Here is a 26683-nt window from a genome sequence, read left to right as displayed (position 1 = left end):
GTTCGGGCAGTGTAGGGAGTCATGCAGAGGGTGGTGTTTCAGGGTTTAGGGCAGTGGAGTGGTGTTCGGGCAGTGTAGGGGGTCGTGCAGGAGGTGGCGTTGGGCAGTGCAGCGGTGTTCGAGTAGTGTAGGGGGTCGTTTTGGGGGTGGTTTAGGGTTTAGGGCAGTGCAGTGGTGTTCGGGCAGTGTAGGGGGTCGAGCTGGGGGTGGTGTTTCAGGGTTTAGGGCAGTGCAGGGGTGTTCAGGCAGTGTAGGGGGTCTTGCTGGGAGTGTTGTTTCAGGGTTTAGGGCAGTGCAGTGGTGTTCGGGCAGTGTATGGGTTCTTGTTGGGGGGTGGTGTTTAAGGGTTTAGTGCAGTGTTGTTCGGGCAGTGTAGGGGGTCGTGCTGGGACTGGTGTTTCAGGGTTTAGGGCAGAGCAGTAGTGTGTGGGCAGAGTAGGGGGTCGTGCTGGGGCTGGTGTTTCGGGGTATAGGGCAGTGCAGTGGTGTTCGGGCAGTGTAGGAGGTCGTGCAGGGGGTGGTGTTTCAGGGTTTAGGGCAGGGCAGTGGTGTTCGGGCAGTGTAGGAGGTCGTGCAGGGGTGGTGTTTCAGGGTTTAGGGCAGGGCAGTGGTGTTCGGGCAGTGTAGGGGGACTTGCAGGGGGTGGTGTTTCAGGGTTTAGGGCAGTGGTGTTTGGGCAGTGTAGGGGGTCTCGCTGGGGGTGGTCTTTCAGGGTTTAGGGTAGTGCAGTGGTGTTCGGGCAGTGTATGGGGTCGTGCTGAGGGTGGTGTTTCAGGGTTTAGGGCAGTGCAGCGGTGTACGGGCAGTGTAGAGGCTCGTGCTGGGGGTGGTGATTCAGGGTTTAGGGCAGTGCAGTGTTGTTCGGTCAGTGTAGGGGGTCATGCTTGGGGTGGTGTTTCAGGGTTTAGGGCAGTGTAGGGGGTTTTGCTGGGGGTGGTGTTTCAGGGTTTAGGGCAGTGCAGTGGTGTTCGGGCAGTGTAGGGGGTCGTTTTGGGGGTGGTTTAGGGTTTAGGGCAGTGCAGTGGTGTTCGGGCAGTGTAGGGGGTCGTGCTGGGGGGGTGTTTCAGGGTTTAGGGCAGTGCAGTGGTGTTTGGGCAGTGTAGGGGGTCGTGCTGGGGGTGCTGTTTCAGGGTTTAGGACAGTGCAGTGGTGTTCGGGCAGTGTAGGGGGTCGTGCAGGGGGTGGTGTTTCAGGGTTTAGGGCAGGGCAGTGGTGTTCGGGCAGTGTAGGGGGACTTGCAGGGGGTGGTGTTTCAGGGTTTAGGGCAGTGTAGTGGTGTTCGGGCAGTGTAGGAGATCGTGCAGAGGGTTGTGTTTCAGGGTTTAGGGCAGGGCAGTGGTGTTCGGGCAGTGTAGGAGGTCGTGCAGGGGGTGGTGTTTCAGGGTTTAGGGCAGGGCAGTGGTGTTCGGGCAGTGTAGGGGGACTTGCAGGGGGTGGTGTTTCAGGGTTTAGGGCAGTGGTGTTTGGGCAGTGTAGGGGGTCTCGCTGGAGGTGGTGTTTCAGGGTTTAGGGTAGTGCAGTGGTGTTCGGGCAGTGTAGGGGGTCTCGCTGGGGGTGGTGTTTCAGGGCTTAGGGCAGTGCAGTGGTGTTTGGGCAGTGTAGGGGGTCTTGCTGGGGGTGGTGTTTCAGGGTTTAGGGCAGTGCAGTGGTGTTCGGGCAGTGTATGGGGTCGTGCTGGGGGTGGTGTTTCAGGGTTTAGGGCAGTGCAGTGTTGTTCGGGCAGTGTAGGGGGTCATGCTTGGGGTGGTGTTTCAGGGTTTAGGGCAGTGTAGGGGGTTTTGCTGGGGGTGGTGTTTCAGGGTTTAGGGCAGTGCAGTGGTGTTCGGGCAGTGTAGGGGGTCTTGCTGGGGGTGGTGTTTCAGGGTTTAGGGCAGTGCAGTGGTGTTCGAGCAGTGTAGGGGGTCGTTTTGGGGATGGTTTAGGGTTTAGGGCAGTGCAGTAGTGTTCGGGCAGTGTAGGGGGTCGTGCTGGGGGTGGTGTTTCAGGGTTTAGGGCAGTGCAGTGGTGTTCGGGCAGTGTAGGGGGTCTTGCTGGGGGTGGTGTTTCAGGGGTTAGGGCAGTGGTGTTCGGGCAGTGTAGGGGATCGTGCAGGGAGTGGTGTTTCAGGGTTTAGGGCAGGGCAGTGGTGTTCGGGCAATGTAGGGGGTCTTGCAGGGGGTGGTGTTTCAGGGTTTAGGGCAGTGGTGTTCGGGCAGAGTAGGGGGTCATGCTGGGGTGGTGTTTCAAGGTTTCGGGTAGTGCAGTGGAATTCGGGAAGTATAGGGGGTCGTGCTGGGGCTGGTGTTTCAGGGTTTAGGGCAGTGCAGTGGTGTTCGGGCAGTGTAGGGGGTCTTGTTGGGGGGTGGTGTTTCAGAGTTTAGTGCAGTGTTTGGGCAGTGTAGGGGGTCATGCTGGGGGTGGTGTTTCAGGGTATAGGGCAGTGCAGTGGTGTTCGGGCAGTGCAGGGGGTCGTGCAGGGGGTGGTGTTTCAGGGTTTAGAGCAGGGCAGTGGTGTTCGGGCAGTGTACGGGGTCTTGCAGGGGGTGGTGTTTCAGGATTTAGGGCAGAGCAGTGGTGTTCGGGCAGTGTAGGGTGTCGTGCTGGGGCTGTTGTTTCAGGGTTTAGGGCAGTGGTGTTCGGGCAGTGTAGGGGGTCGTTCTGGCGCTGGTGTTTCAGGATTTAGGGCAGAGCAGTGGTGTTCGGGCAGTGTAGGGTGTCGTGCTGGGGCTGGTGTTTCAGGGTTTAGGGCAGTACAGTGGTGTTCGGGCAGTGTAGGGGGTTGTGCTGGGGCTGGTTTTTCAGGGTTTAGGGCAGTGTAGTGGTGTTCGGGCAGTGAAGGGGGTCGTGCTGGGGTTGGTGTTTCAGGGTTTAGGGCGGTGATGTTCGGGAAGTGTAGGGGGTCGTGCTGGGGGTGATGTTTTGGGGTTAAGGGCAGTGGTGTTCAGGCAGTGTACAGGGTCTTGCTGGGGGTGGTGTTTCAGGGTTAAGGGCAGTGCAGTGGTATTCGGGCAGTGTAGGGGGTCTTGCTGGGGGTGGTGTTTCAGGGTTTAGGGCAGTGCAGTGGTGTTCGGAAAGTGTACGGGGTCGTGCTGGGGGTGGTGTTTCAGGGTTTAGGGCAGTGGTGTTCGGGCAGTATAGGGGGTCGTGCTGGGGGTGGTGATTCAGGGTTTAAGGCAGTGCAGTGGTGTTCGGACAGTGTACGGGGTCGTGCTGGGGGTGGTGTTTCAGGGTTTAGGGCATGGCAGTGGTGTTCGGGCAGTGTAGGGGTCATGCTGGGGGTGGTGATTCAGGGTTTAGGGCAGTGCAGTGTTGTTCGGGCAGTGTAGGGGGTCATGCTTGGGGTGGTGTTTCAGGGTTTAGGGCAGTGTAGGGGGTCTTGCTGGGGGTGGTGTTTCAGGGTATAGGGCAGTGCAGTGGTGTTCGGGCAGTGTAGGGGTCGTGCTGGGGGTAGTGTTTCAGGGTTTAGGGCAGTGCAGTGGTGTTCGGGCAGTGTAGGGGGTCATGCTGGGGTTGGTGATTCAGGGTTTAGGGCAATGCAGTGTTGTTCGTGCAGTGTAGGGGGTCATACTTGGGGTGGTGTTTCAGGGTTTAGCGCAGTGTAGGGGGTTTTGCTGGGGGTGGTGTTTCAGGGTTTAGGGCAGTGCAGTGGTGTTCGGAGAGTGTAGGGGGTCTTGCTGGGGGTGGTGTTTCAGGGTTTACGGCAGTGCAGTGGTGTTCGAGCAGTGTAGGGGTCGTTTTGGGGGTGGTTTAGGGCAGTGCAGTGGTGTTCGGGCAGTGTAGGGGGTCGTGCTGGGGGTGGTGTTTCAGGGTTTAGTGCAGTGTTGTTCAGGCAGTGTAGGGGGTCGTGCTGGGACTGGTGTTTCAGGGTTTAGGGCAGAGCAGTAGTGTGTGGGCAGAGTAGGGGGTCGTGCTGGGGGTGGTGTTACAGGGTTTAGGGCAAAGCAGTGGTGTTCGCGCAGTGTAGGGGGTTGTGCTGGGGGTGGTGTTTCAGGGTATAGGGCAGTGCAGTGGTGTTCGGGCAGTGTAGGGGTCGTGCTGGGGTAGTGTTTCAGGGTTTAGGGCAGTGCAGTGGTGTTCGGGCAGTGTAGGGGGTCATGCTGGGGTTGGTGATTCAGGGTTTAGGGCAATGCAGTGTTGTTCGTGCAGTGTAGGGGGTCATACTTGGGGTGGTGTTTCAGGGTTTAGGGCAGTGCAGTGTTGTTCGGGCAGTGTAGGGGGTCATGCTTGGGGTGGTGATTCAGGGTTTAAGGCAGTGCAGTGGTGTTCGGACAGTGTACGGGGTCGTGCTGGGGGTGGTGTTTCAGGGTTTAGGGCATGGCAGTGGTGTTCGGGCAGAGTAGGGGTCATGCTGGGGGTGGTGATTCAGGGTTTAGGGCAGTGCAGTGTTGTTCGGGCAGTGTAGGGGGTCATGCTTGGGGTGGTGTTTCAGGATTTAGGGCAGTAAAGGGGGTCTTGCTGGGGGTGGTGTTTCAGGGATTAGGGCAGTGCAGTGGTGTTCGGGCAGTGTAGGGGGTCTTGCTGGGGGTGGTGTTTCAGGGTTTAGGGCAGTGCAGTGGTGTTCGGGCAGTGTAGGGGGTCGTGCTGGGGTGGTCTTTCAGGGTATAGGGCAGTGCACTGGTGTTCGGGCATTGTAGGGGTCGTGCTGGGGGTAGTGTTTCAGGGTTTAGGGCAGTGCAATGGTGTTCGGGCAGTGTAGGGGGTCATGCTGGGGTTGGTGATTCAGGGTTTAGGGCAATGCAGTGTTGTTCGTGCAGTGTAGGGGGTCATACTTGGGGTGGTGTTTCAGGGTTTAGCGCAGTGTAGGGGGTTTTGCTGGGGGTGGTGTTTCAGGGTTTAGGGCAGTGCAGTGGTGTTCGGGCAGTGTAGGGGGTCTTGCTGGGGCTGGTGTTTCAGGGTTTACAGCAGTGCAGTGGTGTTCGAGCAGTGTAGGGGGTCGTTTTGGGGGTGGTTTAGGGCAGTGCAGTGGTGTTCGGGCAGTGTAGGGGGTCGTGCTGGGGGTGGTGTTTCAGGGTTTAGTGCAGTGTTGTTCAGGCAGTGTAGGGGGTCGTGCTGGGACTGGTGTTTCAGGGTTTAGGGCAGAGCAGTAGTGTGTGGGCAGAGTAGGGGGTCGTGCTGGGGGTGGTGTTACAGGGTTTAGGGCAAAGCAGTGGTGTTCGCGCAGTGTAGGGGGTCGTGCTGGGGTGGTGTTTCAGGGTATAGGGCAGTGCAGTGGTGTTCGGGCAGTGTAGGAGGTCGTGCAGGGGGTGGTGCTTCAGGGTTTAGGGCAGGGCAGTGGTGTTCGGGCAGTGTAGGAGGTCGTGCAGGGGAGGTGTTTCAGGGTTTAGGGCAGGGCAGTGGTGTTCGGGCAGTGTAGGGGGACTTGCAGGGGGTGGTGTTTCAGGGTTTAGGGCAGTGGTGTTTGGGCAGTGTAGGGGGTCTCGCTGGGGGTGGTGTTTCAGGGTTTAGGGTAGTGCAGTGGTGTTCGGACAGTGTAGGGGGTCTCGCTGGGGGTGGTGTTTCAGGGTTTAGGGCAGCGCAGCGGTGTTTGGGCAGTGTAGGGGGTCTTGCTGGGGGTGGTGTTTCAGGGTTTAGGGCAGTGCAGTGTTGTTCGGGCAGTGTAAGGGGTCATGCTTGGGGTGGTGTTTAAGGGTTTAGGGCAGTGTAGGGGGTCTTGCTGGGGGTGGTGTTTCAGGGTTTAGGGCAGTGCAGTGGTGTTCGGGCAGTGTAGGGGTCGTGGTGGGGCTGGTGTTTCAGGGTTTAGGGCAGTGCAGTGGTGTTCGGGCAGTGTAGGGGGTTGTGCTGGGGCTGGTGTTTCAGGGTTTAGGGCAGTGGTGTTCGGGCAGTGTAGGGGGTCGAGCTTGGGATGGTCTTTCAGGGTTTAAGGCAGTGCAGTGGTGTTCGGGCAGTGTAGGGGGTCGTGCTGGGGGTGGTGTTTCAGGGTTTAGGGCAGTGCAGTGGTGTTCGGGCAGTGTAGGGGGTCTTGCTGGGGGTGGTGTTTCAGGGTTTACGGCAGTGCAGTGGTGTTCGAGCAGTGTAGGAGGTCGTTTTGGGGGTGGTTTAGGGTTTAGGGCAGTGCAGTGGTGTTCGGGCAGTGTAGGGGGTCGTGCTGGGGGTGGTGTTTCAGGGTTTAGGGCAGTGCAGTGGTGTTCGGGCAGTGTATGGGGTCTTGTTGGGGGGTGGTGTTTCAGGGTTTAGTGCATTGTTGTTCAGGCAGTGTAGGGGGTCGTGCTGGGACTGGTGTTTCAGGGTTTAGGGCAGAGCAGTAGTGTGTGGGCAGAGTAGGGGGTCGTGCTGGGGGTGGTGTTACAGGGTTTAGGGCAAAGCAGTGGTGTTTGCGCATTGTAGGGGGTCGTGCTGGGGGTGGTGTTTCAGGGTATAGGGCAGTGCAGTGGTGTTCGGGCAGTGTAGGAGGTCGTGCAGGGGGTGGTGTTTCCGGGGTTAGGGCAGGGCAGTGGTGTTCGGGCAGTGTAAGAGGTCGTGCAGGGGGTGGTGTTTCAGGGTTTAGGGCAGGGCAGTGGTGTTCGGGCAGCGTAGGGGGACTTGCAGGGGGTGGTGTTTCAGGGTTTAGGGCAGTGGTGTTTGGGCAGTGTAGGGGGTCTCGCTGGGGGTGGTGTTTCAGGGTTTAGGGTAGTGCAGTGGTGTTCGGGCAGTGTAGGGGGTCTCGCTGGGGTGGTGTTTCAGGGTCTAGGGCAGTGCAGTGGTGTTTGGGCAGTGTAGGGGGTCTTGTTGGGGGTGGTGTTTCAGGGTTTAGGGTAGTGCAGTGGTGTTCAGGCAGTGTATGGTGTCGTGCCAGGGGTGGTGATTCAGGGTTTAGGGCAGTGCAGTGTTTGGGCAGTGTAGGGGGTCATGCTTGGGGTGGTGTTTCAGGGTTTAGGGCAGTGTAGGGGGTTTTGCTGGGGGTGGTGTTTCAGGGTTTAGGGCAGTGCAGTGGTGTTCGGGCAGTGTAGGGGGTCTTGCTGGGGGTGGTGTTTCAGGGTTTACGGCAGAGCAGTGGTGTTCGAGCAGTGTAGGGGGTCGTTTTGGGGGTGGTTTAGGGTTTAGGGTTTAGGGTAGTGCAGTGGTGTTCGGGCAATGTAGGGGGTCATGCTGGGGGTGGTGTTTCAGGGTTTAGGGCAGTGCAGTGGTGTTCGGGCAGTGTAGGGGGTCGTGCTGGGGGTGCTGTTTCAGGGTTTAGGACAGTGCAGTGGTGTTAGGGCAGTGTAGGGGGTCTTGCTGGGGGTCGTGTTTCAGGGGTTAGGGCAGGGGGGTTCGGGCATTGTAGGGGGTTGTGCAGGGGGTGGTGTTTTGGGGTTAAGGGCAGTGGTGTTCAGGCAGTGTACGGGGTCTTGCTGGGGGTGGTGTTTCAGGGTTTAGGGCAGTGGTGTTCGGGCAGAGTAGGGGGTCGTTCTGGGGCTGGTGTTTCAGGGTTTAGGGCAGGGCAGTGGTTTTCGGGCAGTGTAGGGGGTTTTGCAGGGGGTGGTGTTTCAGGGTTTAGGGCAGTGGTGTTCGGGCAGAGTAGGGGGTCGTTCTGGGGCTGGTGTTTCAGGATTTAGGGCAGAGCAGTGGTCTTCGGGCAGTGTAGGGTGTCGTGCTGGGGCTGGTGTTTTAGGGTTTAGGGCAGTGCAGTGGTGTTCGGGCAGTGTAGGGGGTTGTGCTGGGGCTGGTTTTTCAGGGTTTATGGCAGTGCAGTGGTGTTCGGGCAGTGTAGGGGGTCGTGCTGGGGTTGGTGTTTCAGGGTTTAGGGCAGTGATGTTCGGGCAGTGTAGGGGGTCGTGCTGGGGGTGATGTTTTGGGGTTAAGGGCAGTGTCTTTCAGGCAGTGTACGGGGTCTTGCTGGGGGTGGTGTTTCAGGGTTTAGGGCAGTGCAGTGGTGTTCGGACAGTGTACGGGGTCGTGCTGGGGTGGTGTTTCAGGGTTTAGGGCAGGGCAGTAGTGTTCAGGCAGCGTAGGGGGTCGTGCTGGGGTTGGTGATTCAGGGTTTAGGGCAATGCAGTGTTGTTCGGGCAGTGTAGGGGGTCATACTTGGGGTGGTGTTTCAGGGTTTAGGGCAGTGTAGGGGGTTTTGCTGGGGGTGGTGTTTCAGGGTTTAGGGCAGTGCAGTGGTGTTCGGGCAGTGTAGGGGGTCGTGTTTTAGGGTTCACGGCAGTGCAGTGGTGTTCGAGCAGTGTAGGGGGTCGTTTTGGGGGTGGTTTAGGGTTTAGGGCAGTGCAGTTGTGTTCGGGCAGTGTAGGGGGTCATGCTGGGGGTGGTGTTTCAGGGTTTAGGGCAGTGCAGTGGTGTTCGGGCAGTGTATGGGGTCTTGTTGGGGGCTGGTGTTTCAGGGTTTAGTGCAGTGTTGTTCGGGCAGTGTAGAGGGTCGTGCTGGGACTGGTGTTTTAGGGTTTAGGGCAGAGCAGTAGTGTGTGGGCAGAGTAGGGGGTCATGCTGGGGGTGGTGTTACAGGGTTTAGGGCAAAGCAGTGGTGTTCGCGCAGTGTAGGGGTCGTGCTGGGGGTGGTGTTTCAGGGTATAGGGCAGTGCAGTGGTGTTCGGGCAGTGTAGGAGGTCGTGCAGGGGGTGGTGTTTCAGGGTTTAGGGCAGGGCAGTGGTGTTCGGGCAGTGTAGGAGGTCGTGCAGGGGGTGGTGTTTCAGGATTTAGGGCAGGGCAGTGGTGTTCGGGCAGTGTAGGGGGACTTGCAGGAGGTGGTGTTTCAGGGTTTAGGGCAGTGGTGTTTGGGCAGTGTAAGGGGTCTCACTGGGGTGGTGTTTCAGGGTTTAGGGTAGTGCAGTGGTGTTCGGGCAGTGAAGGGGGTCTCGCTGGGGGTGGTGTTTCAGGGTTTAGGGCAGTGCAGTGGTGTTTGGGCAGTGTAGGGGGTCTTGCTGGGGGTGGTGTTTCAGGGTTTAGGGTAGTGCAGTGGTGTTTGGGCAGTGTATGGGGTCGTGCCGGGGGTGGTGTTTCAGGGTTTAGGGCAGTGCAGTGGTGTTCGGGCAGTGTAGGGGGTCGTGCTGGGGGTAGTGATTCAGGGTTTAGGGCAGTGCAGTATTGTTCGGGCAGTGTAGGGGGTCATGCTTGGGGTGGTGTTTCAGGGTTTAGGGCAGTGTAGGGGGTTTTGCTGGGGGTGGTGTTTCAGGGTTTAGGGCAGTGCAGTGGTGTTCGGGCAGTGTAGGGGGTCTTGCTGGGGGTGGTGTTTCAGGGTTTACGGCTGAGCAGTGGTGTTCGAGCAGTGTAGGGGGTCGTTTTGGGGGTGGTTTAGAGTTTAGGGCAGTGCAGTGGTGTTCGGGCAGTGTAGGGGGTCATGCTGGGTGTGGTGTTTCAGGGTTTAGGGCAGTGCAGTGGTGTTCGGGCAGTGTAGGGAGTCGTGCTGGGAGTGCTGTTTCAGGGTTTAGGACAGTGCAGTGGTGTTAGGGCAGTGTAGGGGGTCTTGCTGGGGGTGGTATTTCAGGGGTTAGGCAGTGGTGTTCGGGCATTGTAGGGGTCGTGCAGGGGGTTGTTTTTGGGGTTAAGGGCAGTGGTGTTCAGGCAGTGTACGGGGTCTTGCTGGGGGTGGTGTTTCAGGGTTTAGGGCAGGGCAGTAATCTTCGGGCAGTGTAGGGGGTCTTGCAGGGGGTGGTGTTTCAGGGTTTAGGGCAGTGGTGTTCGGGCAGTGTACGGGGTCGTTCTGGGGCTGGTGTTTCAGAATTTAGGGCAGTGCAGTGGTGTTCGGGCAGTGTAGGGGTCGTGTTTTAGGGTTCACGGCAGTGCAGTGGTGTTCGAGCAGTGTAGGGGGTCGTTTTGGGGGTGGTTTAGGGTTTAGGGCAGTGCAGTTGTGTTCGGGCAGTGTAGGGGGTCATGCTGGGGGTGGTGTTTCAGGGTTTAGGGCAGTGCAGTGGTGTTCGGGCAGTGTATGGGGTCTTGTTGGGGGCTGGTGTTTCAGGGTTTAGTGCAGTGTTGTTCGGGCAGTGTAGAGGGTCGTGCTGGGACTGGTGTTTTAGGGTTTAGGGCAGAGCAGTAGTGTGTGGGCAGAGTAGGGGGTCATGCTGGGGGTGGTGTTACAGGGTTTAGGGCAAAGCAGTGGTGTTCGCGCAGTGTAGGGGTCGTGCTGGGGGTGGTGTTTCAGGGTATAGGGCAGTGCAGTGGTGTTTGGGCAGTGTAGGAGGTCGTGCAGGGGGTGGTGTTTCAGGGTTTAGGGCAGGGCAGTGGTGTTCGGGCAGTGTAGGAGGTCGTGCAGGGGGTGGTGTTTCAGGATTTAGGGCAGGGCAGTGGTGTTCGGGCAGTGTAGGGGGACTTGCAGGAGGTGGTGTTTCAGGGTTTAGGGCAGTGGTGTTTGGGCAGTGTAAGGGGTCTCACTGGGGGTGGTGTTTCAGGGTTTAGGGTAGTGCAGTGGTGTTCGGGCAGTGTAGGGGGTCTCGCTGGGGGTGGTGTTTCAGGGTTTAGGGCAGTGCAGTGGTGTTTGGGCAGTGTAGGGGGTCTTGCTGGGGGTGGTGTTTCAGGGTTTAGGGTAGTGCAGTGGTGTTTGGGCAGTGTATGGGGTCGTGCCGGGGGTGGTGTTTCAGGGTTTAGGGCAGTGCAGTGGTGTTCGGGCAGTGTAGGGGGTCGTGCTGGGGGTGGTGATTCAGGGTTTAGGGCAGTGCAGTGGTGTTCGGGCAGTGTAGGGGGTCTTGCTGGGGGTGGTGTTTCAGGGTTTACGGCTGAGCAGTGGTGTTCGAGCAGTGTAGGGGGTGGTTTTGGGGGTGGTTTAGAGTTTAGGGCAGTGCAGTGGTATTCGGGCAGTGTAGGGGGTCATGCTGGGTGTGGTGTTTCAGGGTTTAGGGCAGTGCAGTGGTGTTTGGGCAGTGTAGGGAGTCGTGCTGGGAGTGCTGTTTCAGGGTGTAGGACAGTGCAGTGGTGTTCGGGCAGTGTAGGGGGTCTTGCAGGGGGTGGTGTTTCAGGGTTTAGGGCAGTGGTGTTCGGGCAGTGTACGGGGTCGTTCTGGGGTTGGTGTTTCAGAATTTAGGGCAGAGCAGTGGTGTTCGGGCAGTGTAGGGTGTCGTGCTGGGGCTGGTGTTTCAGGGTTTAGGGCAGTGCAGTGGTGTTCGGGCAGTGTAGGGGGTCGTGCTGGGGTTGGTGTTTCAGGGTTTAGGGCAGTGATGTTCGGGCAGTGTAGGGGGTCGTGCTGGGGGTGATGTTTTGGGGTTAAGGGCAGTGTCTTTCAGGCAGTGTACGGGGTCTTGCTGGGGGTGGTGTTTCAGGGTTTAGGGCAGTGCAGTGGTGTTCGGACAGTGTACGGGGTCGTGCTGGGGTGGTGTTTCAGGGTTTAGGGCAGGGCAGTAGTGTTCAGGCAGTGTAGGGGGTCGTGCTGGGGTTGGTGATTCAGGGTTTAGGGCAATGCAGTGTTGTTCGGGCAGTGTAGGGGGTCATACTTGGGGTGGTGTTTCAGGGTTTAGGGCAGTGTAGGGGGTTTTGCTGGGGGTGGTGTTTCAGGGTTTAGGGCAGGGCAGTAATGTTCGGGCAGTGTAGGGGGTCTTGCAGGGGGTGGTGTTTCAGGGTTTAGGGCAGTGGTGTTCGGGCAGTGTACGGGGTCGTTCTGGGGCTGGTGTTTCAGAATTTAGGGCAGTGCAGTGGTGTTCGGGCAGTGTAGGGGTCGTGTTTTAGGGTTCACGGCAGTGCAGTGGTGTTCGAGCAGTGTAGGGGGTCGTTTTGGGGGTGGTTTAGGGTTTAGGGCAGTGCAGTTGTGTTCGGGCAGTGTAGGGGGTCATGCTGGGGGTGGTGTTTCAGGGTTTAGGGCAGTGCAGTGGTGTTCGGGCAGTGTATGGGGTCTTGTTGGGGGCTGGTGTTTCAGGGTTTAGTGCAGTGTTGTTCGGGCAGTGTAGAGGGTCGTGCTGGGACTGGTGTTTTAGGGTTTAGGGCAGAGCAGTAGTGTGTGGGCAGAGTAGGGGGTCATGCTGGGGGTGGTGTTACAGGATTTAGGGCAGTGCAGTGGTGTTTGGGCAGTGTAGGAGGTCGTGCAGGGGGTGGTGTTTCAGGGTTTAGGGCAGGGCAGTGGTGTTCAGGCAGTGTAGGAGGTCGTGCAGGGGGTGGTGTTTCAGGATTTAGGGCAGGGCAGTGGTGTTCGGGCAGTGTAGGGGGACTTGCAGGAGGTGGTGTTTCAGGGTTTAGGGCAGTGGTGTTTGGGCAGTGTAAGGGGTCTCACTGGGGGTGGTGTTTCAGGGTTTAGGGTAGTGCAGTGGTGTTCGGGCAGTGTAGGGGGTCTCGCTGGGGGTGGTGTTTCAGGGTTTAGGGCAGTGCAGTGGTGTTTGGGCAGTGTAGGGGGTCTTGCTGGGGGTGGTGTTTCAGGGTTTAGGGTAGTGCAGTGGTGTTTGGGCAGTGTATGGGGTCGTTTTGGGGGTGGTTTAGAGTTTAGGGCAGTGCAGTGGTGTTCGGGCAGTGTAGGGGGTCATGCTGGGTGTGGTGTTTCAGGGTTTAGGGCAGGCAGTGGTGTTCGGGTATTGTAGGGGTCGTGCATGGGGTTGTGTTTTGGGGTTAAGGGCAGTGGTGTTCAGGCAGTGTACGGGGTCTTGCTGGGGGTGGTGTTTCAGGGTTTAGGGCAGGGCAGTAATGTTCGGGCAGTGTAGGGGGTCTTGCAGGGGGTGGTGTTTCAGGGTTTAGGGCAGTGGTGTTCGGGCAGTGTACGGGGTCGTTCTGGGGTTGGTGTTTCAGAATTTAGGGCAGAGCAGTGGTGTTCGGGCAGTGTAGGGTGTCGTGCTGGGGCTGGTGTTTCAGGGTTTAGGGCAGTGCAGTGGTGTTCGGGCAGTGTGGGGGGTTGTGCTGGGGCTGGTTTTTCAGGGTTTATGGCAGTGCAGTGGTGTTCGGGCAGTGTAGGGGGTTGTGCTGGGGTTGGTGTTTCAGGGTTTTGGGCAGTGATGTTCGGGCAGTGTAGGGGGTCGTGCTGGGGGTGATGTTTTGGGGTTAAGGGCAGTGGTGTTCAGGCAGTGTACGGGGTGTTGCTGGGGGTGGTGTTTCAGGGTTTAGGGCAGTGCAGTGGTGTTCGCGCAGTGTAGGGGGTCTTGCTGGGGGTGGTGTTTCAGGGTTTAGGGCAGTGCAGTGGTGTTCGGACAGTGTACGGGGTCGTGCTGGGGTGGTGTTTCAGGGTTTAGGGCAGGGCAGTGGTGTTCGGGCAGTGTAAGGGGTCGTGCTGGGGGTGGTGATTCAGGGTTTAGGGCAGTGCAGTGTTGTTCGGGCAGTGTAGGGGGTCATGCTTGGGTGGTGTTTAAGGGTTTAGGGCAGTGTAGGAGGTCTTGCTGGGGGTGGTGTTTCAGGGTCTAGGGCAGTGCAGTGGTGTTCGGGCAGTGTAGGGGGTCATGCTGGGGGTGGTGTTTCAGGATTTACGGCAGTGCAGTGGTGTTCGGGCAGTGTAGGGGGGTCGTGCTGGGGCTGGTGTTTCGGGCAGTGGTGATGGGGCAGTGTAGGGGGTCGTGCTGGGGTGGTGTTTCGGGGTTTAGGGCAGTGGTGTTCGGGCAGTGTAGGGGGTCGTGCTTGGGATGGTCTTTCAGGGTTTAAGGCACTGCAGTGGTGTTCGGGCAGTCTAGGGGGTCGTGCTGGGGGTGGTGTTTAAGGGTTCAGGGCAGTGCAGTGGTGTTCGGGCAGTGTACGGCGTCATGCTGGGGGTGGTGTTTCAGGGTTTAGGGCAGTGCAGTGGTGTTCGGGCAGTGTAGGGGGTCATGCTGGGGGTGGTGTTTCAGGGTATAGGGCAGTGCAGTGGTGTTCGGGCAGTGTAGGGTCGTGCAGGGGGTGGTGTTTCAGGGGTTAGGGCAGTGGTGTTCGGGCAGTGTAGGGGGTCGTGCAGGGGGTGGTGTTTCAGGGTTTAGGGCAGGGCAGTGGTGTTCGGGCAGTGTAGGGGGTCATGCTGGGGGTGGTGTTTCAGGGTATAGGGCAGTGCAGTGGTGTTCGGGCAGTGTAGGGTCGTGCAGGGGGTGGTGTTTCAGGGGTTAGGGCAGTGGTGTTCGGGCAGTGTAGGGGGTCGTGCAGGGGGTGGTGTTTCAGGGTTTAGGGCAGGGCAGTGGTGTTCGGGCAGTGTAGGTGGTCTTGCAGGGGGTGGTGTTTCAGGGTTTAGGGCAGTGGTGTTCGGTCAGTGTAGGGGGTCATGCTGGGGGTGGTGTTTCAGGCTTTAGGGCAATGGTGTTCGGGCAGTGTAGGGGGTCGTGCTGGGGGTGGTGTTTCAAGGTTTAGGGTAGTGCAGTGGTATTCGGGAAGTATAGGGGGTCGTGCTGGGGCTGGTGTTTCAAGGTTTAGTGCAGTGCAGTGGTGTTCGGGCAGTGTAGGGGGTCTTGTTGGAGTGTGGTGTTTCAGGGTTTAGTGCAGTGTTGTTCGGGTAATGTAGGGGGTCGTGCTGGGACTGGTGTTTCAGGGTTTACGGCAAAGCAGTGATATTCACGCAGTGTAGGGGGTCGTGCTGGGGGTGGTGTGTCAGGGCATAGGGCAGTGCAGTGGTGTTCCGGCAGTGTAGGGGGTCGTGCAGGGGGTGGTGTTTCAGGGTATAGGGCAGTGCAGTGGTGTTCGGGCAGTGTAGGGGGTCGTGCAGGGGGTGGTATTTCAGGGATTAGGGCAGTGCAGTGGTGTTCAGGCAGTGTAGGGGGTCATGCTGGGGGTGGTGTTTCAGGATTTAGGGCAGTGCCATGGTCTTCGGGCAGTGTAGGGGGATGTGCTGGGGCTGGTTTTTCAGGGTTTACGGCAGTGCAGTGGTGTTCGGGCAGTGTAGGGGGTCGTGCTGGGGATGGTGTTTCAGGGTTTAGGTCAGTGATGTTCGGGCAGTGTAGGGGGTCGTGCTGGGGGTGATGTTTCGGGGTTCAGGGCAGTGGTGTTCAGGCAGTGTACGGGGTCTTGCTGGGGGTGGTGTTTCAGGGTTTAGGGCAGTGCAGTGGTGATCGGGCAGTGTAGGGGGTCTTGCTGGGGGTGGTATTTCAGGGGTTAGGCAGTGGTGTTCGGGCATTGTAGGGGTCGTGCAGGGGGTTGTTTTTGGGGTTAAGGGCAGTGGTGTTCAGGCAGTGTACGGGGTCTTGCTGGGGGTGGTGTTTCAGGGTTTAGGGCAGGGCAGTAATGTTCGGGCAGTGTAGGGGGTCTTGCAGGGGGTGGTGTTTCAGGGTTTAGGGCAGTGGTGTTCGGGCAGTGTACGGGGTCGTTCTGGGGCTGGTGTTTCAGAATTTAGGGCAGTGCAGTGGTGTTCGGGCAGTGTAGGGGTCGTGTTTTAGGGTTCACGGCAGTGCAGTGGTGTTCGAGCAGTGTAGGGGGTCGTTTTGGGGGTGGTTTAGGGTTTAGGGCAGTGCAGTTGTGTTCGGGCAGTGTAGGGGGTCATGCTGGGGGTGGTGTTTCAGGGTTTAGGGCAGTGCAGTGGTGTTCGGGCAGTGTATGGGGTCTTGTTGGGGGCTGGTGTTTCAGGGTTTAGTGCAGTGTTGTTCGGGCAGTGTAGAGGGTCGTGCTGGGACTGGTGTTTTAGGGTTTAGGGCAGAGCAGTAGTGTGTGGGCAGAGTAGGGGGTCATGCTGGGGGTGGTGTTACAGGGTTCAGGGCAAAGCAGTGGTGTTCGCGCAGTGTAGGGGTCGTGCTGGGGGTGGTGTTTCAGGGTATAGGGCAGTGCAGTGGTGTTTGGGCAGTGTAGGAGGTCGTGCAGGGGGTGGTGTTTCAGGGTTTAGGGCAGGGCAGTGGTGTTCGGGCAGTGTAGGAGGTCGTGCAGGGGGTGGTGTTTCAGGATTTAGGGCAGGGCAGTGGTGTTCGGGCAGTGTAGGGGGACTTGCAGGAGGTGGTGTTTCAGGGTTTAGGGCAGTGGTGTTTGGGCAGTGTAAGGGGTCTCACTGGGGGTGGTGTTTCAGGGTTTAGGGTAGTGCAGTGGTGTTCGGGCAGTGTAGGGGGTCTCGCTGGGGGTGGTGTTTCAGGGTTTAGGGCAGTGCAGTGGTGTTTGGGCAGTGTAGGGGGTCTTGCTGGGAGTGGTGTTTCAGGGTTTAGGGTAGTGCAGTGGTGTTTGGGCAGTGTATGGGGTCGTGCCGGGGGTGGTGTTTCAGGGTTTAGGGCAGTGCAGTGGTGTTCGGGCAGTGTAGGGGGTCGTGCTGGGGGTGGTGATTCAGGGTTTAGGGCAGTGCAGTATTGTTCGGGCAGTGTAGGGGGTCATGCTTGGGGTGGTGTTTCAGGGTTTAGGGCAGTGTAGGGGGTTTTGCTGGGGGTGGTGTTTCAGGGTTTAGGGCAGTGCAGTGGTGTTCGGGCAGTGTAGGGGGTCTTGCTGGGGGTGGTGTTTCAGGGTTTACGGCTGAGCAGTGGTGTTCGAGCAGTGTAGGGGGTCGTTTTGGGGGTGGTTTAGAGTTTAGGGCAGTGCAGTGGTATTCGGGCAGTGTAGGGGGTCATGCTGGGTGTGGTGTTTCAGGGTTTAGGGCAGTGCAGTGGTGTTTGGGCAGTGTAGGGAGTCGTGCTGGGAGTGCTGTTTCAGGGTGTAGGACAGTGCAGTGGTGTTCGGGCAGTGTAGGGGGTCTTGCAGGGGGTGGTGTTTCAGGGTTTAGGGCAGTGGTGTTCGGGCAGTGTACGGGGTCGTTCTGGGGTTGGTGTTTCAGAATTTAGGGCAGAGCAGTGGTGTTCGGGCAGTGTAGGGTGTCGTGCTGGGGCTGGTGTTTCAGGGTTTAGGGCAGTGCAGTGGTGTTCGGGCAGTGTAGGGGGTCGTGCTGGGGTTGGTGTTTCAGGGTTTAGGGCAGTGATGTTCGGGCAGTGTAGGGGGTCGTGCTGGGGGTGATGTTTTGGGGTTAAGGGCAGTGTCTTTCAGGCAGTGTACGGGGTCTTGCTGGGGGTGGTGTTTCAGGGTTTAGGGCAGTGCAGTGGTGTTCGGACAGTGTACGGGTTCGTGCTGGGGTGGTGTTTCAGGGTTTAGGGCAGGGCAGTAGTGTTCAGGCAGTGTAGGGGGTCGTGCTGGGGTTGGTGATTCAGGGTTTAGGGCAATGCAGTGTTGTTCGGGCAGTGTAGGGGGTCATACTTGGGGTGGTGTTTCAGGGTTTAGGGCAGTGTAGGGGGTTTTGCTGGGGGTGGTGTTTCAGGGTTTAGGGCAGGGCAGTAATGTTCGGGCAGTGTAGGGGGTCTTGCAGGGGGTGGTGTTTCAGGGTTTAGGGCAGTGGTGTTCGGGCAGTGTACGGGGTCGTTCTGGGGCTGGTGTTTCAGAATTTAGGGCAGTGCAGTGGTGTTCGGGCAGTGTAGGGGTCGTGTTTTAGGGTTCACGGCAGTGCAGTGGTGTTCGAGCAGTGTAGGGGGTCGTTTTGGGGGTGGTTTAGGGTTTAGGGCAGTGCAGTTGTGTTCGGGCAGTGTAGGGGGTCATGCTGGGGGTGGTGTTTCAGGGTTTAGGGCAGTGCAGTGGTGTTCGGGCAGTGTATGGGGTCTTGTTGGGGGCTGGTGTTTCAGGGTTTAGTGCAGTGTTGTTCGGGCAGTGTAGAGGGTCGTGCTGGGACTGGTGTTTTAGGGTTTAGGGCAGAGCAGTAGTGTGTGGGCAGAGTAGGGGGTCATGCTGGGGGTGGTGTTACAGGGTTTAGGGCAAAGCAGTGGTGTTCGCGCAGTGTAGGGGTCGTGCTGGGGGTGGTGTTTCAGGGTATAGGGCAGTGCAGTGGTGTTTGGGCAGTGTAGGAGGTCGTGCAGGGGGTGGTGTTTCAGGGTTTAGGGCAGGGCAGTGGTGTTCAGGCAGTGTAGGAGGTCGTGCAGGGGGTGGTGTTTCAGGATTTAGGGCAGGGCAGTGGTGTTCGGGCAGTGTAGGGGGACTTGCAGGAGGTGGTGTTTCTGGGTTTAGGGCAGTGGTGTTTGGGCAGTGTAAGGGGTCTCACTGGGGGTGGTGTTTCAGGGTTTAGGGTAGTGCAGTGGTGTTCGGGCAGTGTAGGGGGTCTCGCTGGGGGTGGTGTTTCAGGGTTTAGGGCAGTGCAGTGGTGTTTGGGCAGTGTAGGGGGTCTTGCTGGGGGTGGTGTTTCAGGGTTTAGGGTAGTGCAGTGGTGTTTGGGCAGTGTATGGGGTCGTTTTGGGGTGGTTTAGAGTTTAGGGCAGTGCAGTGGTGTTCGGGCAGTGTAGGGGGTCATGCTGGGTGTGGTGTTTCAGGGTTTAGGGCAGGCAGTGGTGTTCGGGTATTGTAGGGGTCGTGCATGGGGTTGTGTTTTGGGGTTAAGGGCAGTGGTGTTCAGGCAGTGTACGGGGTCTTGCTGGGGGTGGTGTTTCAGGGTTTAGGGCAGGGCAGTAATGTTCGGGCAGTGTAGGGGGTCTTGCAGGGGGTGGTGTTTCAGGGTTTAGGGCAGTGGTGTTCGGGCAGTGTACGGGGTCGTTCTGGGGTTGGTGTTTCAGAATTTAGGGCAGAGCAGTGGTGTTCGGGCAGTGTAGGGTGTCGTGCTGGGGCTGGTGTTTCAGGGTTTAGGGCAGTGCAGTGGTGTTCGGGCAGTGTGGGGGGTTGTGCTGGGGCTGGTTTTTCAGGGTTTATGGCAGTGCAGTGGTGTTCGGGCAGTGTAGGGGGTTGTGCTGGGGTTGGTGTTTCAGGGTTTTGGGCAGTGATGTTCGGGCAGTGTAGGGGGTCGTGCTGGGGGTGATGTTTTGGGGTTAAGGGCAGTGGTGTTCAGGCAGTGTACGGGGTGTTGCTGGGGGTGGTGTTTCAGGGTTTAGGGCAGTGCAGTGGTGTTCGCGCAGTGTAGGGGGTCTTGCTGGGGGTGGTGTTTCAGGGTTTAGGGCAGTGCAGTGGTGTTCGGACAGTGTACGGGGTCGTGCTGGGGTGGTGTTTCAGGGTTTAGGGCAGGGCAGTGGTGTTCGGGCAGTGTAAGGGGTCGTGCTGGGGGTGGTGATTCAGGGTTTAGGGCAGTGCAGTGTTGTTCGGGCAGTGTAGGGGGTCATGCTTGGGTGGTGTTTAAGGGTTTAGGGCAGTGTAGGAGGTCTTGCTGGGGGTGGTGTTTCAGGGTCTAGGGCAGTGCAGTGGTGTTCGGGCAGTGTAGGGGGTCATGCTGGGGGTGGTGTTTCAGGATTTACGGCAGTGCAGTGGTGTTCGGGCAGTGTAGGGGGGTCGTGCTGGGGCTGGTGTTTCGGGCAGTGGTGATGGGGCAGTGTAGGGGGTCGTGCTGGGGTGGTGTTTCGGGGTTTAGGGCAGTGGTGTTCGGGCAGTGTAGGGGGTCGTGCTTGGGATGGTCTTTCAGGGTTTAAGGCACTGCAGTGGTGTTCGGGCAGTCTAGGGGGTCGTGCTGGGGGTGGTGTTTAAGGGTTCAGGGCAGTGCAGTGGTGTTCGGGCAGTGTACGGCGTCATGCTGGGGGTGGTGTTTCAGGGTTTAGGGCAGTGCAGTGGTGTTCGGGCAGTGTAGGGGGTCATGCTGGGGGTGGTGTTTCAGGGTATAGGGCAGTGCAGTGGTGTTCGGGCAGTGTAGGGTCGTGCAGGGGGTGGTGTTTCAGGGGTTAGGGCAGTGGTGTTCGGGCAGTGTAGGGGGTCGTGCAGGGGGTGGTGTTTCAGGGTTTAGGGCAGGGCAGTGGTGTTCGGGCAGTGTAGGGGGTCATGCTGGGGGTGGTGTTTCAGGGTATAGGGCAGTGCAGTGGTGTTCGGGCAGTGTAGGGTCGTGCAGGGGGTGGTGTTTCAGGGGTTAGGGCAGTGGTGTTCGGGCAGTGTAGGGGGTCGTGCAGGGGGTGGTGTTTCAGGGTTTAGGGCAGGGCAGTGGTGTTCGGGCAGTGTAGGGGGTCTTGCAGGGGGTGGTGTTTCAGGGTTTAGGGCAGTGGTGTTCGGTCAGTGTAGGGGGTCATGCTGGGGGTGGTGTTTCAGGCTTTAGGGCAATGGTGTTCGGGCAGTGTAGGGGGTCGTGCTGGGGGTGGTGTTTCAAGGTTTAGGGTAGTGCAGTGGTATTCGGGAAGTATAGGGGGTCGTGCTGGGGCTGGTGTTTCAAGGTTTAGTGCAGTGCAGTGGTGTTCGGGCAGTGTAGGGGGTCTTGTTGGAGTGTGGTGTTTCAGGGTTTAGTGCAGTGTTGTTCGGGTAATGTAGGGGGTCGTGCTGGGACTGGTGTTTCAGGGTTTACGGCAAAGCAGTGATATTCACGCAGTGTAGGGGGTCGTGCTGGGGGTGGTGTGTCAGGGCATAGGGCAGTGCAGTGGTGTTCCGGCAGTGTAGGGGGTCGTGCAGGGGGTGGTGTTTCAGGGTATAGGGCAGTGCAGTGGTGTTCGGGCAGTGTAGGGGGTCGTGCAGGGGGTGGTATTTCAGGGATTAGGGCAGTGCAGTGGTGTTCAGGCAGTGTAGGGGGTCATGCTGGGGGTGGTGTTTCAGGATTTAGGGCAGTGCCATGGTCTTCGGGCAGTGTAGGGGGATGTGCTGGGGCTGGTTTTTCAGGGTTTACGGCAGTGCAGTGGTGTTCGGGCAGTGTAGGGGGTCGTGCTGGGGATGGTGTTTCAGGGTTTAGGTCAGTGATGTTCGGGCAGTGTAGGGGGTCGTGCTGGGGGTGATGTTTCGGGGTTCAGGGCAGTGGTGTTCAGGCAGTGTACGGGGTCTTGCTGGGGGTGGTGTTTCAGGGTTTAGGGCAGTGCAGTGGTGATCGGGCAGTGTAGGGGGTCTTGCTGGGGGTGGTGTTTCAGGGTTTAGGGCAGTGCAGTGGTGTTCGGGCAGTGTACGGGGTCGTGCTGGGGTTGGTGTTTCAGGGTTTAGCGCAGGGCAGTGGTGTTCGGGCAGTGTAGGGGGTCGTGCTCGGGGTGGTGATTCAGGGTTTAGGGCAGTGCAGTGTTGTTCGGGCAGTGTAGGGGGTCATGCTTGGGGTGGTGTTTCAGGGTTTAGGGCAGTGTAGGGGGACTTGCTAGGGGTGGTGTTTCAGGGTTTAGGGCAGTGCAGTGGTGTTCGGGCACTGTATTGGGTCTTGCTGGGGGTTGTGTTTCAGTGTTTACGGCAGTGCAGTGGTGTTCGAGCAGTGTTGGGGGTCGTGCTGGGGGTGGTGTTTTAGGGTTTAGGGCAGTGCAGTGGTGTTCGGGTAATGTAGGGGGTCGTGCTGGGGTGGTGTTTCAGGGTTAAGGGCAGTGCAGTGGTGTTCGGGCAGTGTAGGGGGGTCGTGCTGGGGCTGGTGTTTCGGGGTTTAGGGCAGGGGTGTTTGGGCAGTGTAGGGAGTCATGCTGGGGTGGTGTTTCGGGGTTTAGGGCAGTGGTGTTCGGGCAGTGTAGGGGGTCTTGCTGGGGGTGGTGTTTCAGGATTTACGGAAGTGCAGAGGTGTTCAAGCAGTGTAGGGGGTCGTTTTGGGGGTGGTTTAGGGTTTAGGGCAGTGCAGTGGTGTTCGGGCAGTGTAGGGGGTCGTGCTGGGGGTGGTGTTTCAGGGTTTAGGGCAGTGCAGTGGTGTTCGGGCAGTGTAGGGGGTCATGCTGGGGGTGGTGTTTCAGGGTTTATGGCAGTGCAGTGGTGTTCGGGCAGTGTAGGGGGGTCGTGCTGGGGCTGGTGTTTCGGGCGGTGGTGTTGGGGCAGTGTAGGGGGTCGTGCTGGGGTGGTGTTTCGGGGTTTAGGGCAGTGGTGTTCGGGCAGTGTAGGGGGTCGTGCTTGGGATGGTCTTTCAGGGTTTAAGGCAGTGCAGTGGTGTTCGGGCAGTGTAGGGGGCCGTGCTGGGGGTGGTGTTTCAGGGTTTAGGGCAGTGCAGTGGTGTTCGGGCAGTGTATGGGGTCTTGCTGGGGGTGGTGTTTCAGGGTTTACGGCAGTGCAGTGGTGTTCGAGCAGTGTAGGGGGTCGTTTTGGGGGTGGTTTAGGGTTTAGGGCAGTGCAGTGGTGTTCGGGCAGTGTAGGGGGTCGTGCTGGGGGTGGTGTTTCAGGGTTTAGGGCAGTGCAGTGGTGTTCATGCAGTGTATGGTGTCTTGTTGGGGGGTGGTGTTTCAGGGTTTAGTGCAGTGTTGTTCAGGCAGTGTAGGGGGTAGTGCTGGGACTGGTGTTTCAGGGTTTAGGGCAGAGCAGTAGTGTGTGGACAGAGTAGGGGGTCGTGCTGGGGGTGGTGTTAGAGGGTTTAGGGCAAAGCAGTGGTGTTTGCGCAGTGTAGGGGGTCATGCTGGGGGTGGTGTTTCAGGGTATATGGCAGTGCAGTGGTGTTCGGGCAGTGTCGGAGGTCGTGCAGGGGGTGGTGTTTCAGGGTTTAGGGCAGGGCAGTGGTGTTCGGGCAGTGTAGGAGGTCGTGCTGGGGTGGTGTTTCGGGGTTTAGGGCAGTGGTGTTCAGGCAGTGTAGGGGGTCGTGCTTGGGATGGTCTTTCAGGGTTTAAGGCAGTGCAGTGGTGTTCGGGCAGTGTAGGGGGTCGTGCTGGGGGGGGTGTTTCAGGGTTCAAGGCAGTGCAGTGGTGTTCGGGCAGTGTACGGCGTCGTGCTGGGGGTGGTGTTTCAGGGTTTAGGGCAGTGCAGTGGTGTTCAGGCAGTGTAGGGGGTCATGCTGGGGGTGGTGTTTCAGGGTATAGGGCAGTGCAGTTATGTTCGGGCAGTGTAGGGTCGTGCAGGGGGTGGTGTTTCAGGGGTTAGGGCCGTGGTGTTTGGGCAGTGTAGGGGGTCTTGCAGGGGGTGGTGTTTCAGGGTTTAGGGCAGTGGTGTTCGGGCAGTGTAGGGGGTCTTGCAGGGGGTGGTGTTTCAGGGTTTAGGGCAGTGGTGTTCAGGCAGTGTAGGGGGTCATACTTGGGGTGGTGTTTCAGGGTTTAGGGCAGTGTAGGGGGTTTTGCTGGGGGTGGTGTTTCAGGGTTTAGGGCAGGCCAGTAATGTTCGGGCAGTGTAGGGGGTCTTGCAGGGGGTGGTGTTTCAGGGTTTAGGGCAGTGGTGTTCGGGCAGTGTACGGGGTCGTTCTGGGGCTGGTGTTTCAGAATTTAGGGCAGTGCAGTGGTGTTCGGGCAGTGTAGGGGTCGTGTTTTAGGGTTCACGGCAGTGCAGTGGTGTTCGAGCAGTGTAGGGGGTCGTTTTGGGGGTGGTTTAGGGTTTAGGGCAGTGCAGTTGTGTTCGGGCAGTGTAGGGGGTCATGCTGGGGGTGGTGTTTCAGGGTTTAGGGCAGTGCAGTGGTGTTCGGGCAGTGTATGGGGTCTTGTTGGGGGCTGGTGTTTCAGGGTTTAGTGCAGTGTTGTTCGGGCAGTGTAGAGGGTCGTGCTGGGACTGGTGTTTTAGGGTTTAGGGCAGAGCAGTAGTGTGTGGGCAGAGTAGGGGGTCATGCTGGGGGTGGTGTTACAGGGTTTAGGGCAAAGCAGTGGTGTTCGCGCAGTGTAGGGGTCGTGCTGGGGGTGGTGTTTCAGGGTATAGGGCAGTGCAGTGGTGTTTGGGCAGTGTAGGAGGTCGTGCAGGGGGTGGTGTTTCAGGGTTTAGGGCAGGGCAGTGGTGTTCAGGCAGTGTAGGAGGTCGTGCAGGGGGTGGTGTTTCAGGATTTAGGGCAGGGCAGTGGTGTTCGGGCAGTGTAGGGGGACTTGCAGGAGGTGGTGTTTCAGGGTTTAGGGCAGTGGTGTTTGGGCAGTGTAAGGGGTCTCACTGGGGGTGGTGTTTCAGGGTTTAGGGTAGTGCAGTGGTGTTCGGGCAGTGTAGGGGGTCTCGCTGGGGGTGGTGTTTCAGGGTTTAGGGCAGTGCAGTGGTGTTTGGGCAGTGTAGGGAGTCTTGCTGGGGGTGGTGTTTCAGGGTTTAGGGTAGTGCAGTGGTGTTTGGGCAGTGTATGGGGTCGTTTTGGGGGTGGTTTAGAGTTTAGGGCAGTGCAGTGGTGTTCGGGCAGTGTAGGGGGTCATGCTGGGTGTGGTGTTTCAGGGTTTAGGGCAGGCAGTGGTGTTCGGGTATTGTAGGGGTCGTGCATGGGGTTGTGTTTTGGGGTTAAGGGCAGTGGTGTTCAGGCAGTGTACGGGGTCTTGCTGGGGGTGGTGTTTCAGGGTTTAGGGCAGGGCAGTAATGTTCGGGCAGTGTAGGGGGTCTTGCAGGGGGTGGTGTTTCAGGGTTTAGGGCAGTGGTGTTCGGGCAGTGTACGGGGTCGTTCTGGGGTTGGTGTTTCAGAATTTAGGGCAGAGCAGTGGTGTTCGGGCAGTGTAGGGTGTCGTGCTGGGGCTGGTGTTTCAGGGTTTAGGGCAGTGCAGTGGTGTTCGGGCAGTGTGGGGGGTTGTGCTGGGGCTGGTTTTTCAGGGTTTATGGCAGTGCAGTGGTGTTCGGGCAGTGTAGGGGGTTGTGCTGGGGTTGGTGTTTCAGGGTTTTGGGCAGTGATGTTCGGGCAGTGTAGGGGGTCGTGCTGGGGGTGATGTTTTGGGGTTAAGGGCAGTGGTGTTCAGGCAGTGTACGGGGTGTTGCTGGGGGTGGTGTTTCAGGGTTTAGGGCAGTGCAGTGGTGTTCGCGCAGTGTAGGGGGTCTTGCTGGGGGGGGTGTTTCAGGGTTTAGGGCAGTGCAGTGGTGTTCGGACAGTGTACGGGGTCGTGCTGGGGTGGTGTTTCAGGGTTTAGGGCAGGGCAGTGGTGTTCGGGCAGTGTAAGGGGTCGTGCTGGGGGTGGTGATTCAGGGTTTAGGGCAGTGCAGTGTTCTTCGGGCAGTGTAGGGGGTCATGCTTGGGTGGTGTTTAAGGGTTTAGGGCAGTGTAGGAGGTCTTGCTGGGGGTGGTGTTTCAGGGTCTAGGGCAGTGCAGTGGTGTTCGGGCAGTGTAGGGGGTCATGCTGGGGGTGGTGTTTCAGGATTTACGGCAGTGCAGTGGTGTTCGGGCAGTGTAGGGGGGTCGTGCTGGGGCTGGTGTTTCGGGCAGTGGTGATGGGGCAGTGTAGGGGGTCGTGCTGGGGTGGTGTTTCGGGGTTTAGGGCAGTGGTGTTCGGGCAGTGTAGGGGGTCGTGCTTGGGATGGTCTTTCAGGGTTTAAGGCACTGCAGTGGTGTTCGGGCAGTCTAGGGGGTCGTGCTGGGGGTGGTGTTTAAGGGTTCAGGGCAGTGCAGTGGTGTTCGGGCAGTGTACGGCGTCATGCTGGGGGTGGTGTTTCAGGGTTTAGGGCAGTGCAGTGGTGTTCGGGCAGTGTAGGGGGTCATGCTGGGGGTGGTGTTTCAGGGTATAGGGCAGTGCAGTGGTGTTCGGGCAGTGTAGGGTCGTGCAGGGGGTGGTGTTTCAGGGGTTAGGGCAGTGGTGTTCGGGCAGTGTAGGGGGTCGTGCAGGGGGTGGTGTTTCAGGGTTTAGGGCAGGGCAGTGGTGTTCGGGCAGTGTAGGGGGTCATGCTGGGGGTGGTGTTTCAGGGTATAGGGCAGTGCAGTGGTGTTCGGGCAGTGTAGGGTCGTGCAGGGGGTGGTGTTTCAGGGGTTAGGGCAGTGGTGTTCGGGCAGTGTAGGGGGTCGTGCAGGGGGTGGTGTTTCAGGGTTTAGGGCAGGGCAGTGGTGTTCGGGCAGTGTAGGGGGTCTTGCAGGGGGTGGTGTTTCAGGGTTTAGGGCAGTGGTGTTCGGTCAGTGTAGGGGGTCATGCTGGGGGTGGTGTTTCAGGCTTTAGGGCAATGGTGTTCGGGCAGTGTAGGGGGTCGTGCTGGGGGTGGTGTTTCAAGGTTTAGGGTAGTGCAGTGGTATTCGGGAAGTATAGGGGGTCGTGCTGGGGCTGGTGTTTCAAGGTTTAGTGCAGTGCAGTGGTGTTCGGGCAGTGTAGGGGGTCTTGTTGGAGTGTGGTGTTTCAGGGTTTAGTGCAGTGTTGTTCGGGTAATGTAGGGGGTCGTGCTGGGACTGGTGTTTCAGGGTTTACGGCAAAGCAGTGATATTCACGCAGTGTAGGGGGTCGTGCTGGGGGTGGTGTGTCAGGGCATAGGGCAGTGCAGTGGTGTTCCGGCAGTGTAGGGGGTCGTGCAGGGGGTGGTGTTTCAGGGTATAGGGCAGTGCAGTGGTGTTCGGGCAGTGTAGGGGGTCGTGCAGGGGGTGGTATTTCAGGGATTAGGGCAGTGCAGTGGTGTTCAGGCAGTGTAGGGGGTCATGCTGGGGGTGGTGTTTCAGGATTTAGGGCAGTGCCATGGTCTTCGGGCAGTGTAGGGGGATGTGCTGGGGCTGGTTTTTCAGGGTTTACGGCAGTGCAGTGGTGTTCGGGCAGTGTAGGGGGTCGTGCTGGGGATGGTGTTTCAGGGTTTAGGTCAGTGATGTTCGGGCAGTGTAGGGGGTCGTGCTGGGGGTGATGTTTCGGGGTTCAGGGCAGTGGTGTTCAGGCAGTGTACGGGGTCTTGCTGGGGTGGTGTTTCAGGGTTTAGGGCAGTGCAGTGGTGATCGGGCAGTGTAGGGGGTCTTGCTGGGGGTGGTATTTCAGGGGTTAGGCAGTGGTGTTCGGGCATTGTAGGGGTCGTGCAGGGGGTTGTTTTTGGGGTTAAGGGCAGTGGTGTTCAGGCAGTGTACGGGGTCTTGCTGGGGGTGGTGTTTCAGGGTTTAGGGCAGGGCAGTAATGTTCGGGCAGTGTAGGGGGTCTTGCAGGGGGTGGTGTTTCAGGGTTTAGGGCAGTGGTGTTCGGGCAGTGTACGGGGTCGTTCTGGGGCTGGTGTTTCAGAATTTAGGGCAGTGCAGTGGTGTTCGGGCAGTGTAGGGGTCGTGTTTTAGGGTTCACGGCAGTGCAGTGGTGTTCGAGCAGTGTAGGGGGTCGTTTTGGGGGTGGTTTAGGGTTTAGGGCAGTGCAGTTGTGTTCGGGCAGTGTAGGGGGTCATGCTGGGGGTGGTGTTTCAGGGTTTAGGGCAGTGCAGTGGTGTTCGGGCAGTGTATGGGGTCTTGTTGGGGGCTGGTGTTTCAGGGTTTAGTGCAGTGTTGTTCGGGCAGTGTAGAGGGTCGTGCTGGGACTGGTGTTTTAGGGTTTAGGGCAGAGCAGTAGTGTGTGGGCAGAGTAGGGGGTCATGCTGGGGGTGGTGTTACAGGGTTTAGGGCAAAGCAGTGGTGTTCGCG

This window comes from Triturus cristatus, chromosome 1_1 (genome assembly GCF_964204655.1).
Source record: "Triturus cristatus chromosome 1_1, aTriCri1.1, whole genome shotgun sequence".
Classification (NCBI taxonomy): Eukaryota; Metazoa; Chordata; class Amphibia; order Caudata; family Salamandridae; genus Triturus; species Triturus cristatus.
The sequence above is the reverse complement of the archived record's forward strand: the minus strand, read 5'-3'. Positions refer to the sequence as shown.